Source organism: Canis lupus, chromosome X, assembly GCF_048164855.1.
Source record: "Canis lupus baileyi chromosome X, mCanLup2.hap1, whole genome shotgun sequence".
In the NCBI taxonomy this organism is placed as follows: domain Eukaryota; kingdom Metazoa; phylum Chordata; class Mammalia; order Carnivora; family Canidae; genus Canis; species Canis lupus.
The window spans coordinates 70631462-70646430 of record NC_132876.1 but is presented as its reverse complement, the minus strand read 5'-3'; the positions used below and the strand labels follow the sequence as shown (position 1 = coordinate 70646430).

The 14969-nt window shown below is 41.6% G+C and overlaps 1 pseudogene; it reads left to right on the top strand.

Moving 5' to 3' along the window:
* Nucleotides 1–3261: 3261 nt before the first annotated feature.
* Nucleotides 3262–3902, top strand: LOC140627656 (large ribosomal subunit protein eL19-like; annotated as a pseudogene).
* Nucleotides 3903–14969: the final 11067 nt, after the last annotated feature.

Genomic DNA, 14969 nt, shown 5'->3' with positions numbered 1-14969 from the left:
TGCTTCTCCCTCTGCCTGTGTCTCTGCCTCTCTCTCTCTTGCTCTGTGTCTCTCATGAATAAATAAGAAATAAAATATTTAAAAAAATAAAGTCACAGAAATTTAAAAAAAAATTAAAAAAAGAAGGGAAGGAAAAATGTAATAAGATTAAAAACAGAGGGAGGCAAACCATAAGAGACTCTGTAGTATAGGAAACAAACTGAGGGTTTTGGAGGGGAGATGGGTGATGGGCATTAAGGAAGGCACTTGATGGAATGAGCACTGGGTGTTATATGTAACTCATGAACTAAATTATATCCTTGAAAATAATAATAATAATATACTCCATGTTTACTAAATTTAACCTGAATTTTTAAAACTACATGGAATTAAACACAGGCAGACAGACACACATGAATACAAGTAAATATGGGGAAATCTGAATAAATTGAATTCTAACAATGCTAAAATCTTGATTATGATGTTGTACTGTAGTTAACATGCTGTCACCCTTGGGGGAAACTAGGTAGAAGGTGCACGAAATCTTTCTGTATTTCTTAAAACCGTATGTTAATCTGCAATTATGTCAAAATAAGGTTAGTTTTGCAAGAACCGTAAATAATGTGGTATATTCATACAATGGAATATTACTGATCAATAAAAAGGAATGAGGTGATGATCAATTTCCAGAATGTCCATGTGAGGAATGCTGTGAGCCCTCTTCTCAGGGAAAAAGACAATTTCACTGCTGAAAAGTATTTTATTTTATTTTTTAAGATTTTATTTATTTATTCATGAGAGACACAGAGAGAGGCAGAGACAGGCAGAGGGAGAAGCAAGCTCCTTGTGGGGATCCTGATGTGGGACTCAATCCCAGGACCCCGGGATCATGACCTGAGCCAAAGGCAGATGCTCAACTACTGAGCCACACAGGTGCCAATGAAAAGTATTTTAAAAAACAATCATTTAAGTCCCTGGAAATTGTTCTAAGGATATACACTAAATGGAGAAACATTTATTTTTTAAAAAGTTGTGACAGTAAGTGTCTGTGGTATTTGAGCCTTACACACTCCCTTATCAACACCCCAGCTCCTACCCTAGTCATGTGCAGTCAAGACAAGCCTCCCTCTCCATCTTGCTCTCATTCTGGTACTGTGGTTTTGCCTTTGGAGGGACAGGCCACCAATATCTCTCATCTCTCCAAGATTCATGTTGCAGATGTCTATTTTGGGCAGACAGTGACAAGAAAACAAGTCTCTTTCCCCAACCCAACCCCAACCTCTGCTGATAAAGCAGAGGCTTTACTCCAGATATGACAGACTGAGAAATCTGGGACTCAGATGTCCCTGTTTCATCTTGTTTAGAGGGTAAATGGGTAAGTTAGAATGAGCTACTGTCCCATCTGTAAGCCCTGCTCATAGAGCAGTAGTGCCACTCTGGAAAAATCAGACCATGGCCCCTGCCCCCATAGCTGTATATTGTCACTGAGGGGGATCCCTGGGTGGTGCAGTGGTTTAGCGCCTGCCTTTGGCCCAGGGCGCGAACCTGGAGACCCGGATCGAGTCCCACGTCGGGCTCCCGGTGCATGGAGCCTGCTTCTCCCTCTGCCTTTGTCTCTGCCTCTCTCTCTCTCTCTCTCTCTCTCTCTGTGACTATCATAAATAAATACAAATTTAAAAAATAATCATTATTGTCACTGAGGTTTTGCCCAGGGCAGAGACAGAACACAAGAACTGATCAGTCTGTAGCTCTGTCCAAGGAAACTGACATTGGAACAGAGCGTGAGGAAGTTCAGGTCTAACGGTGTTGTTGAAAACAAAGGAGATCTTGGTGGTGAGAACTAAAAGGAGGCTAGCAGTTCCAGAATACTAAAAGCAAGAAGCAAAATGATATACCATCTAGAAGTTTAACAAAGATACACAGGCAAAAAAAACAAAGACAAACAAAACAAAACAAAACAAAACAAAACAAAACAAAACAAAAAAAAACAGCTAAGAAGAATATACCTGACAACTGGTAGCCACAAAGATTGGTAACACCTCGCTCCCACAAAGAGTCAACTTTTACCAGATCAGACCACAGCAATTTATGCCCCAGAGTAACATCAAAATCAACAGAGCAATCAGATAGCAATTAGTTGAGGCTAGCAACTTGGTGGGATAGCAATAGAGACAGACCAGCCCAGGCACTTGAAGAGACCGTGAACTTATTCAAGGCTCTGCCTCTGAGGAGTAACCTTTATTTTAAGATTTATTTATTTATTCACAAGAGACAGAGTCAGAGACAAAGGTAGAGAGAGAAGCAGGATCCCTGTAGGGAGCCTGATGCGGGACTCAGGATTACACCCTGAATGGAAGGCAGACACTACCTCTGAAGAATAATCTAACAGGTGGCATACTGTGGGGGAAATAGAAGTTGAAACATCAAGTCACTAAACGATAACCAAGAAAACAAGCAAAAAACAATAAAATACAGTCCCAGAGGAGGAAGGGGATCAGTAGCCAGGAATGCTATGATGTATTATCTAAAATAACCATTTTTCCAAAAATATTACAAAATATGCAAACAACAGGAAATTATGACCCCTAAACAGGAAATAAAGCAGGCAATACAAATTGGCATTAAGGGGGCCTAGATGTCAAACTTTGCAGACAGATTTCAAAACAGCTATTAAAGGTATATTCAAAGAACTAGAGGAAACTGGGGTGCCTGGATGGCTCAGTCAGTTGAGTGTTTGCTTTCAGCTCAGGTCGTGATCCCAGGGTTCTGGGGTCAGCCCTGCATTGGGCTCCCTGCTCAGCAGGGAGTCTGCTTCTCCCTCTCCCTCTGCCTCTCTGCCCTTCTTGTGCTCCCTCTCACACACTCTCTCTCTCTTTCTCAAATAAATAACTAAATAAAAATCTTTAAAAAGAACTAGAGGAAACTCTGATTTAAAAAGTAAGGTAAGATACACCTCAGTGGCTTAGTTGAGCATCTGCCTTCAGCTCAGGTCATGATTCCAGCCCTGTATCAGGCTCCCTGCTCAGTGGGGAGTCTTACTCTCTCCCCGCCCAGCTTGTTCTCTCTCCTTTTTCTTTCTCTCTCTCTCTAATAAATAAATAAATAAATAAATAAATAAATAAATAAATAAAATCTTCAAAAAATGAAAAATAAAAAGTAAGAAGCTATGATGACAGTGTTTCTTTAAGTAGAAAATATTAACAGAGATAGACATTATTTTTAAATGAACCAAATGGACGTTCTGTGGTTAAAAATACAATAACTAGCCTTTCGGCACTGTGGCCACAGCCATGAGTATGCTCAGGCTTCAGAAGAGGCTTGCCTCCAGTGTCCTCTGCTGTGGCAAAAAGAAGGTCTGGTTGGACCCCAATGAGACCAATGAAATTGCCAATGCAAACTCCCGTCAGCAGATACAAAAACTGATCAAAGATGGGCTGATTATCTGGAAGCCTGTGACTGTCCATTCCCGAGCTCGGTGCCAGAAAAATACTCTGGCCCACCAGAAGGGCAGGCATATGGGCATTGGTAAGAGAAAAGGTATTGCCAATGCTCAAATGCCTGAGAAGGTAACATGAATGAGAAGGATGAGAATTCTACGCAGGCTGCTCAGAAGATACCGTGACTCTAAAATTGACCACCACATGTATCATAGCCTGTACCCGAAAGTGAAGGGTAACATGTTCAAGAACACGTGGATTTTCATGGAACACATTCACAAGCTGAAGGCAGACAAGGCTCGCAAGAAGCTTCTAGCTGACCAGGCTGAGGCCCACAGATCCAAGACCAAGGAGGCCTGCAAGTGCCATGAAGAGCGGCTCTAGGCGAAGAAGGAGGAAATCATCAAGACTCTGTCCAAGGAGGAAGAGACCAAGAAATAAAACTCCGTCTCTCTTGTCTGTACATAGTGGCTTCAGCATTAATCAGATCAGTAATTCAATAAAACAAACCTTTATCTGCCAAAACAATACAATAACTAGAATAGAAAATTCACTACAGGGGTTCAAGAGTAAATGGAGCTGATAGAAAAAAAGAATTTATGAACTTGTAGATAAATCATTAGAGATTGTACAATATGGAAATCAGAAAAAAAAAGAAAGAAGAAAAGGTAACAGAACCTAAGAGAAATGTGAGATACTATTAAGTGCACCAATATACATGTATTGGGAGTACCAGAAGGAGACCACAGAAAGGATACCTAGAGATAATGACTGAAAACTTCCCTAATTTGATTTAAAACATTGACCTACACATTCAAGAAACTTTATGAAGTTCAAGTAGAATAAAGGCAAAGAGATCTACACCCACACACATCATAGTTAAAATGCTGAATGACAAAGTCTAAGAAAAAAATCTTAAAAGCAGCAAGAGAGAAATAAATCATAATATGCAAGGGGTCCCTTGTAGCTGACTTTTAATCAATAACAATGAAGATCAGAAGGCAGTGAAATGACATATTCAAAGTACTGAAAGAAAAAAATCAACCAAGAAATTTATATTCAGTAAAACTGCTTTTTCAATTTTATGTTTTAAATTTATTTTTGAGTGAGAGAGAGTCAAAGTGAGGGGAGGGGCAGAGGGAGAGGGAGACAAGTGGATTCCCCACTGAGCAGGGAGCCCAACATGGGCCTTGACCCCAGGACCCTGAGATGATGACCTAAGCTGAAATCAAGAGTCGGATGTTCAACTGACTGAGTGCCCCAGATGCCCCAAAAACTATTTGTTTAAAATGAAGAAAAAAATTAAGACATCTCCAATTTGGTAGTTATTCTAAATGTAAACACGAAGTTACTTTATAAGAGCAATTCCATTCTTAGGTATATAGCCAAGAGAAGCTTTTTAAAAAATATGTCTACACAAAGATGTGTACATGAATATTCATAGTAGCATTATTTATCTTAGCTAAATGCTGCTTTCACCAGCAGATGAAATAATAAACAAAATGTTCTATGTCCATACAATAGAATATTATTTGGCCATAAAAAGGAATGAAGTACTGATACATACTACAAAATGGATGAATCTTGAAAACATTATACTAAGTGGATAAAGTCAGCCACAATAAAAACACATATTTTATGATTCCATTTATATGAAAGATCCATAATAGACAAATCTATAGATATATAAAATAGATTATGATTGCTTAGGGCTGGTGGCAGGAGCAATAGGGAGCTGAAGTGTTGTGGCTAAAGGGTACAGTGTTTCTTTTGGGACTAATGAAAATGTTCTAAAATCAATTGTGGTGATGTTTGTACAACTCTGTGAGTAGACTAAAAACCAGTGAATTATACACTTATATGGGTAAATTCTATGGTATGTGAATTATATATCAATAAATCTGTTACGAAAAAAGGGAATAAAATATGTGATATACATAACGATATGTAGAATATAGAAAACATTATATGACCAAAATAAGTAGAACCCCAAAGAGTATACACTGTGTTATTCCATCTATTTGAGATTCGAAAACAAGAAAACTAATCTATTATAGTAACAGAAAACATATGCATGGTTGCCTATGGGAGCCAAGGATTAATTGAAAGTGGAAATGAAAAAACATTCAAAGTGATGGAAATGCTTTATATATTGATTTAGAGAGATAGAAGTATCCTATATACATTCATGAAAACTCACTGAGTTGTTTATTTAAGATGGGTGCATTTCATTGTATGTAGATTTTATTTAAATTAAGAGAGAGGGTATAGGAGACAGGAGAAAGGAAGAGAGGAGGGACAAAAAAAGGGAGAGTGGAAAGAGCAGATACAGAAGCTATTTATGAAGTAGATTCTATATGTTTGACATCTGGTAGGTTATAAGATCAGGAAAAGGAAGGTGTCCAAAACAACAAAAGGTGGCAGAGTAATATTCTGCAAGAATATCATTGACTTTAAAGACAGATAGATGTGTACAAGTTTCCTCCAATATCTGTGGGACCTTTTGGCAATTATCTCACTTCTCAGAGCCTTGGTTTATTCATCTATTAAAAAACCAATAGTGATCCCTCTTCTGTAAGGTTTTTACGAAGATTAATGAAATAATACCTATAAAGTAACTAGAGGGTTTGATTACTATAACACAGATTTCTTTTTTTATATAATAAATTTATTTTTTATTGGTGTTCAATTTACCAACTTACAGAATAACATCCAGTGCTCATCCCGTCAAGTGCCCCCCTCAGTGCCCGTCACCCATTCACCCCCACCCCCTGCCCTCCTCCCCTTCCACCACCCCTAGTTTGTTTCCCAGAGTTAGGAGTCTTTATGTTCTGTCTCCCTTTCTGATATTTCCCACACACTTCTTCTCCCTTCCCTTATATTCCCTTTCACTGTTATTTATATTCCCCAAATGAATGAGAACATATAATGTTTGTCCTTCTCCGATTGACTTACTTCACTCAGCATAATACCCTCCAGTTCCATCCACGTTGAAGCAAATGGTGGGTATTTGTCGTTTCTAATGGCTGAGTAATATTCCATTGTATACATAAACCACATCTTCTTTATCCATTCATCTGTCAATGGACATCAAGGCTCCTTCCACAGTTTGGCTATTGCGGACATTGCTGCTAGAAACATTGGGGTGCAGGTGTCCCGGCTTTCATTGCATCTGAATCTTTGGGGTAAATCCCCAACAGTGCAGGGTCGTAGGGCAGGTCTATTTTTAACTCTTTGAGGAACCTCCACACAGTTTTCCAGAGTGGCTGCACCAGTTCACATTCCCACCAACAGTGTAAGAGGGTTCCCCTATCTCCACATCCTCTCCAACATTTTTATTTCCTGCCTTCTTAATTTTCCCCATTATCACTGGTGTGAGGTGGTATCTCATTGTGGTTTTGATTTGTATTTCCCTGATGGCAAGTGATGCAGAGCATTTTCTCATGTACGTGTTGGCCATGCCTACGTCTTCCTCTGTGAGATTTCTCTTCATGTCTTTTGCCCACTTCATGATTGGATTGTTTGTTTCTTTGGTGTTGAGTTTAATAAGTTTAATAAGTTCTTTATAGATCTTGGAAACTAGCCCTTATCTGATACGTCATTTGCAAATATCTTCTCCCATTCTGTAGGTTGTCTTTTAGTTTTGTTGACTGTATCCTTTGCTGTGCAAAAGCTTCTTATCTTGATGAAGTCCCAATAGTTCATTTTTGCTTTTGTTTCTTTTGCCTTCATGGATGTATCTTGCAAGAAGTTACTGTGGCTGAGTTCAAAAAGGGTGTTGCCTGTGTTCTCCTCTAGGATTTTGATGGAATCTTGTCTCACATTTAGATCTTTCAACCATTTTGAGTTTATCTTTGTGTATGGTGCAAGAGAGTGGTCTAGTTTCATTCTTTTGCATGTGGATGTACAATTTTCCCAGCACCATTTATTGAAGAGACTGTCTTTCTTCCAGTGGATAGTCTTTCCTCCTTTATCGAATATTAGTTGACCATAAAGTTCAGGGTCCATTCTGGGGTCTCTATTCTGTTCCATTGATCTATATGTCTGTTTTTGTGCCAGTACCACACTGTCTTGATCACCACAGCTTTGTAGCACAACCTGAAATCTGGCATTGTGATGCCCCCAGATATGGTTTTCTTTTTTAAAATTCCCCTGGCTTTTCGGGGTCTTTTCTGATTCCACACAAATCTTAAAATAATTTGTTCTACCTCTCTGAAGAAAGTCCATGGTGTTTTGATAGGGATTGCATTAAACGTGTAAATTGCCCTGGGTAACATTGACATTTTCACAATATTAATTCTGCCAGTCCATGAGCATGGAATATTTTTCCATCTCTTTGTGTCTTTCTCAATTTCATTCAGAAGTGTCCTGTAGTTTTTAGGGTATAGATCTTTACCTCTTTGGTTAGGTTTATTCCTAGGTATCTTATGCTTTTGGGTGCAATTGTAAATGGGATTGACTCCTTCATTTCTCTTTCTTCAGTCTCATTGTTAGTGTATAGAAATGCCATTGATTTCTGGGCATTAATTTTGTATCCTGCCACGCTACCAAATTGCTGTATGAGTTCTAGCAATCTTGGGGTGGAGTCTTTTGGGTTTTCTATGTAGAGTATCTTGTCATTGGCGAAGAGGGAGAGTTTGACTTCTTCTTTGCCAATTTGAATGCCTTTAATGTCTTTTTGTTGTCTGATTGCTGAGGCTAGGACTTCCAGTACTCTGTTGATTAGCATGGTGAGAGTGAACATCCCTGTCTTGTTCCTGATCTTAGGGGAAAGACTTCCAGTGCTTCCCCATTGAGAATGATATTTGCTGTAAGGCATTTAAGATGTTGAGGAATGTTCCCTCTATCCCTACACTCTGAAGAGTTTTGATCAGGAATGGATGCTGTATTTTGTCAAATGCTTTCTCTGCATCTAATGAGAGGATCATATGGTTCTTGGTCTTTCTCTTGCTGATATGATGAATCACATTGATTGTTTTACGAATGTTGAACCAGCCTTGTGTCCCGGGGATAAATCCTACTTAATCATGGTGAATAATTTTCTTAATGTACTGTTGGATCCTATTGGCCAGTATCTTGTTGAGAATTTTTGCATCCATGTTCATCAGGGATATAGGTCTGTAATTCTCTTTTTTGGTGGGGTCTTTGGTTTTGGAATTAAGGTGATGCTGGCCTCATAGAACGAATTTGGAAGTACTCCATCTCTTTCTATCTTTCCAAACAGCTTTAGGAGAATAGGTATGGTTTGGTTTCTTCTTTCAATGTTTGATAGAATTCCCCTGGGAAGCCATCTGGCCCTGGACTTTTGTGTCTTGGGAGGTTTTTGATGACTGCTTCAATTTCCTCCCTGGTTATTGGCCTATTCAGGTTTTCTATTTCTCCCTGTTCCAGTTTTGGTAGTTTGTGGCTTTCCAGGAATGTGTCCATTTCTTCTAGATTGCCTAATTTATTGGCGTATAGCTGTTCATAATATGTTTTTAAAATCGTTTGTATTTCCTTGGTGTTGGTAGTGATCTCTCCTTTCTCATTCATGATTTTATTAATTTGAGTCTCCTCTCTCTTCTTTTTAATAAGGTTGGCTAATGGTTTATCTACCTTATTAATTCTTTCAAAGAACCAACTCCTGGTTCTGTTGATCTGTTCCACAGTTCTTCTGGTCTCGATTTCATTGAGTTCTGCTCGAATCTTTATTAACTCTCTTCTTCTGCTGGCTGTAGGATCTATTTGCTGTTTTTTCTCTAGCTCCTTTATGTGTAAGGTTAGCTTTTGTATTTGAGTTCTTCCAGTTTTTGAATGGATGCTTGTATTGCGATGTATTTCCCCCTTAGGACTGCTTTTGCTGCATCCCAAAGATTTTAAAAGGTTGTATCTTCATTCTCATTAGTTTCCATGAATCTTTTTAATTCTTCCTTAATTTCCTGGTTGACCCTTTCATCTTTTAGCAGGATGGTCCTTAACTGCCACGTGTTTGAGGTCCTTCCAAACTTCTTCTTGTGATTTAGTTCTAATTTCAAGGTATTATGGTCTGAGAGTATGCAGGGGATGATCCCAATCTTTTGGTATCAGTTCAGACCCGATTTGTGACCCAGTATGTGGTCTATTCTGGAGAAAGTTCCATGTGCACTTGAGAAGAATGTGTATTCAGTTGAGTTTGGATGTAAAGTTCTGTAGATATCTGTGAAATCCATCTGGTCCAGTGTATCATTTAAAGCTCTTGTTTCTTTGGAGATGTTGTGCTTAGAAGAGCTACCGAGGGTAGAAAGAGCTAGATTGAAGTCACCAAGTATAAGTGTATTATTATCTAAGTATTTCTTCACTTTGGTTATTAATTGGTTTAAATATTTGGCAGCTCCCACATTCGGGGCATATATATGGAGGATTGTTAAGCCCTCTTGTTGGATAGACCCTTTAAGTACGAGATAGTGTCCCTCTTCATCTCTCACTACAGTCTTCGGGGTAAATTTTAGTTTATCTGATATAAGGTGGCTACCCCTGCTTTCTTTTGAGGACCATTTGAATGGTAAATGGTTCTCCAACCTTTTATTTTCAGGCTGTAGGTGTCCTTCTGTCTAAAATGAGTCTCTTGTAGACAGCAAATAGATGGGTCCTGCTTTTTTATCCAGTCTGAAACCCTGTGCCTTTTGATGGGGTCATTAAGCCCGTTCACGTTCAGAGTTACTATTGAAAGATATGAGTTTAGTGTCATCATGATATCTATTCAGTCCTTGTTTTTGTGGACTGTTCCACTGAACTTCTTCTTAAAGGGGAATTTTAAGAGTCCCCCTTAAAATTTCTTGCAGAGCTGGTTTGGAGGTCACATATTCTTTCAGTTGCTGCCTGTCTTGGAAGCTCTTTATCTCTCCTTCCATTTTGAATGAGAGCCTTGCTGGATAAAGTATTCTTGGTTGCATGTTCTTCTCATTTAGGACCCTGAATATATCCTGCCAGCCCTTTTTGGCCTGCCAGGTCTCTGTGGAGAGGTCTGCTGTTACCCTAATACTCCTCTCCATAAAAGTCAGGGATTTCTTGTCTCTTGCTGCTTTAAGGATCTTCTCTTTATCTTTGGAATTTGCAAGCTTAACTAGTAAATGTCGACGTGTTGAACGGTTTTTATTGATTTTAGGGGGGGATCTCTCTATTTCTTAGATCTGAATGCCTGTTTCCCTTCCCAGATTAGGAAAGTTTTCAGCTATGATTTGCTCAAATACATATTCTGGCCCTCTGTCCCTTTCGGTGCCCCAATTAAACGTAGGTTTTTCTTCCTCAGGCTGTTGTTTATTTCCCTTAATCTATCTTCATGGTCTTTTAATTGTTTGTCTCTTTTTTCCTCAGTTTCCCTCTTTGCCATCAACTTGTCTTCTATGTCACTCACTCATTCTTCCACCTCGCTAACCCTCGTCATTAGGACTTCTAGTTTGGATTGCATCTCATTCAATTGATTTTTAATTTCTGCCTGATTAGCTCTAAATTCTGCAGTCATGAAGTCTCTTGAGTCCTTTATGCTTTTTTCTAGAGCCACCAGTAGCTGTATAATAGTGCTTCTGAATTGGCTTTCTGACATTGAATTGTAATCCAGATTTTGTAACTCTGTGGGAGAGAGGACTGTTTCTGATTCTTTCTTTTGAGGTGAGGTTTTCCTTCTAGTCATTTTGCTCAGTGCAGAATGGCCAAAAACAAGTTGTATTGGGCAAAAGAGAAAAAGAGAGGAGAGCAAGAAGGAAAGAAAAGAGAAAAAGAAAAAAGAAAAAAGGAAGAAAAAAGAAAAAGAGAAAGAAAAAGAAAGAAAGGAAAAAAAGGGTGGGGGAAGTGAACAGAAAGCAAAAAGAAAACAGAAAAAAAAAAAACACGGGGGAGTATCTTCTGATTCTGTATACTTTAAGTCCCTTGAGTTCCCCTGGAACTTGTCTGTCTGGCTGGTCTTCTGGGGGAGGGGCCTGTTGTGCTGATTTTCAGGTGTTAGCACTTGGGGGAGCTGCTCTGCCCCCTGCCTGGTGCAGGGCTCAGTGGGGGTTGTTTACCCTGTGAGGCCCCAAGAGGAACAACCACAGTGGCGGCGGCCAGCTCTGGAGCCCTGGATTCAGCTCCCGCAGGAACTACAGAGCTCTCTGTCTGCAGGGCCTGGAGGCTCCGGGGCCGGGCCGCTGATCTGTTCAGCTCCGGGCAGGAGCGTCCTTACTCTCCTGGGCCCTCGCGGCCTCTGCCTGTCCCGGGGGGAGGCCGGATCCTGGGCTGTGTCCCGGCACCCTGTGCCCTGGGGCCTGCGCTGTTGGATTCACGCTCCCGGGCCGCGCAGCCGCCTCTCCGCGGAGCCCCGCCGGAGCCCCTCCGAGCTGCTCCCGGGTCAATGCAAGCACACGCTGCAGCCCTTTAGGGAGCTCGGCGCACTCTCCCCCGGGCGCAGTTGCTCTGTTAGTGTCCCAGGGAGCCTGAGGGCATCCCCGCCCTTCTGGGGTCCTGCTCTAACTCCCTGCAAGCGCCTTTCCGCCCTGGAAGATTAGTGAAGCTCCTGCTTCTCTGGGATGGAGCTTTCCTGTCCTGGGGGCAGTCGCCCCGGCCTTAGCCCAGCTCCTCGCGGGGCCCCTCTCCCTTGGATGCCTTTTGTTTCTTTATTTCTGCCCCCCCCCCGCCCCGTCTTCCTACCTTGATAGAAGCGCGAACTCTTCTCACTGTAGCATTCCAGCTGTTCTCTCTTTAAATCTCAGGCCGAATTCGTAGGTTTTCAGGATGATTTGAAGGTTATCTAGGTAATTTGGTGGGGACAGGTGACTTGGGGGACCCTACTCTTCCGCCATCTTGCCCCGCCTCCTATAACTCAGATTTCTAACTTTGCCCTTAGATAGGTCAAGCCCTGTATCTAGAACAAGATAAAGGTCTCAGATACAGGGAGGAGTTGTACAAGGAATACCCAAAGAAAGAAGTCAGAAAGTGAGGATGAGCAGGAGTTTTCCAGCATAATGAGGGGTAGACTTGAAGCCTAGGATGAACATTATGAGATCTACTTCTAGAAACCCTCTCCCAACCCAATTCTCAAGCTGGGAGGTGGGATGCTAGTGGTATCACCACTCTGTCAGCTCATACTCAGAGAGGCATAAACTCTTCGAACCTGTCTTCTTATTTCTGCCTGGATGGTCAGACCAGTTTTCTGGTGCTGTAGATAAAGGGGCACTCTCTCAGAGAGCAATGGGATATTTCCCTGAGGTCTGTGGGGAAGCCCACATCTTTTGCATCAGATCAAGAACCTGCACCCTTTTCCATCCATGCTCTAGTGCCCAAAGTCATGCAGAGCCCAGAAGGTGGGAGATGGGCTAATACACTTTTCTCCCAGCTCATGTACCTCTGAGCCAGAGCTATCTGACAAAAAGCAGAAGTTGAGTCATGGTTTCTGGGTTAACTTCAAGGCAGACTTGGGAAGGATCATATTCTTAGATCTTGAGATGGGTGCTTGGAGATCATAGGGGGCTTCAGGCTGGTGATTTTGAGGCTGAGAATGCTCTGAGAGAAATCATTCCATTCTCAGTGTCTTAAATGCCTGGATTTTTTTCCCGTTCACTTTCCACATCCCTAAAAGAGGTCTGAGGGGTGGGGGAGTCTGGATACAAGCCAAAGTGGGTGCCCGTACTTTCCGGTCATGGCCTGAACCTCTCCAGTATCAGAATCTGACAGGTTATTTCCTGCCTCTCTCCCAAGAGATAGCCATGTTCTTGGCAGCATTGGAGAGAGGACTAGGGGTGGCTATAAGATGCTGGGGAAAGTGGCCAATAATTTGGAGGTCTCAACCTTTTTTCAGAAGTCACCTCAGGTGAGGAAAAGCAACCTTATTTACCATGGAGGGGGCAGCAGAGGCCAATTTACCAAACCTTTACCCTACACTCAGAACTCCTGGGTTAGAATCTGTTTGTGTTTGTGCATGGAGTCATATCTGGGTTCAGCTCAATGCCAGGCAGTATGACCTCCCGGTAGGCCAGTACAGACCTGACTCAATGTAGGGAGTGGAGGAAGTCCAAAAAGCAACCAGAGAAATCAGAGAAGAGGAATGGCTCCAGGGCAGTGGGATAACCTTGAAAACCCAAAATGCCACAATAGGTAAGTCCAAAGCATGGTAAGGGAGGAGGGCAGTTATTTATATATAGTCAGTTTTTACTATGTGCACAGATATCTCTCCTTCCCTAACTGACTTTCACATAGAAACATTCTTATCCCACTTCTCATATTCTAGGCTGAGCTCTCCTAGCCTAGAACTCCTGCTCAGAAATATTGCTTCAACTCCTCTCCCAGATCATTCTAGCAATGGCTTTTTCCCACATCCACCATACTGGCCTCTCTGGACTGGAAAAGCTTACTTCTTAACCTTTATGGTCCATAAATTTAGGCTACCCAATTCAGGGACCCTAGGGAGAGTTTCACCCTTCCCCTAGGTATACCAAAAAGGATTAGTCATTGGTCATTTCTTGGGGAAGAGGGAGAGTCTGGTAACTAGTGCTAGTTTGATTAGTTACTAACTCGGAAGACATCGGCCATCTACATTCTGCAAATGAGCTGAAAGCCAGAAACACTCGTGAAAGATAGGTCATTATTGGAGGAGTCCAGAAGCAAGCTCAGACGTCAGAGTGGAAAGGGATAGCCTGTTAACTGACATAGCAAAGCACACAATGGCATAGACTTAGGAGGCCACATAGCTGATAAAGTAAACAAGTACAGCTATAAGCCTAGACCAACTCGTGAAGGTGCTGAGCTTCCCTGAGATACATCCTAGGGAAGTCTCATGTGCTTTTCCTCCTAAAGTTCTAGACCATGTGTCAGGTTCAGACCAACCCCAAGAGATCTACTGGCTTCTTTCCTAAAGGCCTTCCTTCTTAAAGGACTCAGTCTCCTTTCCTTTTCTCTCTAAAGCCGTCCTTGGCACTCATCTCTTTGGTTGGGGCACAGCTCTTCTTTGGACTGGCTAAAGAGTGGGATGAAGTCATTCTGGCACTCCCCCCAAAATAAATCTAATGACAAACCCTCAGGTAAAGATCTCTACTGATCACCACCCAGGCAAAACAGAACAGAGGTAAAAATAGCAACACAATGCCCAGACTAGATTTGGCGAATTGTTACAGTGGGATGAACATAAAACGGCAAAGGTTCCATCTTCTGAAGCCCCCCAGATTGAGGAGCCTGAGATTGAAGAGATTAGTCTCTATCTCCTGACTTCCTTCTGAGATGACCACTAGAAGTTCTATGAGGCTTTTTCCCTCTGTATTTCTTATCTGGAGGATGGGGGTCACTTCCCCCTAACACTCCACCCCCACACACAAACATTTCTCTCAACTCATGCCTGAGAAGCCCCTTCTGGGCATGGGAAACTTTTATCTCTGAGGATATTCTTCCCTGGCCCACAAGCTTCTGCTATACACAGAAATTGTCCCCTCTGGGAATTTCTTCCCAGCAGAGAAACTGAGTTAATAATCTGCTGGCAAATGTGTTTCAAGCAACAGAATAGAAAGCACCATGAAAGAAGAAAAAGAGAACACTTACCTTGTCCTACAAAGAATAGTTCAGGGTGGGCTAAAA